Below are 1081 nucleotides of genomic sequence, written 5' to 3'. Positions count from 1 at the left end.
CATCCCGCGCCGCTGTCGCGGTCTCGGGGGTGGCCCAGAAGTTGGGCAGCGCTGTGGGCGTGCTCCGCTCTGCGATCCTAGACTTCTGCCAGGAACCATGTGTATATAGAGCTGTAACTTGTCGGATAAAGGTTGGGTAATTTTAAACACTGACATTCCGCATTGATGTTGTGCGGCGTACGCACAATTGTTTTATTAACTACTTTGCTCTTTGCTTGGTAATTCTGACCTAGTGGTCTCAAAATGCATTCGATTTTCTCCACCTTGTGTGTTTACGTTTTTACTAAATCCTCCGCTTTCCGAATATAAGAATTGTCAAGCAGGCGGTGTGTGGGAGGAGGGACGCAGTACTTCAACCTGTGACAAAGGTTCCCTTTCCTTCGCTTTGAAAGAATTGTCCTTGTTAGCGCATTGATCTGCAGGCCACAAAGATGCGCTCCAGGTGTGTTTCTTCCCCCTCGTCTCCGAAAGGGGCAGCTCCTGTCTCCCTGCACTCAGGGGTGGTGTCTGCCCGGTCAAGGTAGCAGATCCCTCACGGTGGGGAAAGATTTTCACCCCAGCCAGTCCTCTACCAGAGGTGAAGAAAGGACTGCTTTCTCCTTTTCTTCCATTATACTGTCCTGCCTGTGAGCATGTGTTCTCTAATAGGACACATTATTTGGTTACTAGAACTGTTCCAGAGAATGTGTTTCAACAATGAACTAAAAAGTAAAGCGCATTAGTGGATTGCAGTCGGATATTTTTCATTTGAAACTAAAAAGAGATAATGCTGTTGTAAAAAAAAATGTGATTGTGATAGGAAAGAAGTGCTATAAAATGCCATCAGAGACCTATTCATTTATACCTCAGTAGACTTATCTGGTCAGTTCTGCCTCAATCTCTTTCAGTGCTTACTACACCTGGATTAATGTTTTCACCACCTGAGATTTTGCCTAGAGTACCACAGGGTTCTACGCATTTTGTTTGTGTATTCTTTGAGTCTCCTAAGTGTTTTCTACTGCCGGGGGGGCTTTTTTGAGACAAAGTCTCACTATGTAGTTGAGACTGCCCTGGAACTCGCTATGTAGCCCAGGCTGGTCGT

This window comes from Fukomys damarensis, unplaced genomic scaffold, assembly GCF_012274545.1.
Source record: "Fukomys damarensis isolate Sample0158 unplaced genomic scaffold, DMR_v1.0_HiC HiC_scaffold_38, whole genome shotgun sequence".
Classification (NCBI taxonomy): domain Eukaryota; kingdom Metazoa; phylum Chordata; class Mammalia; order Rodentia; family Bathyergidae; genus Fukomys; species Fukomys damarensis.
The sequence above is the reverse complement of the archived record's forward strand: the minus strand, read 5'-3'. Positions refer to the sequence as shown.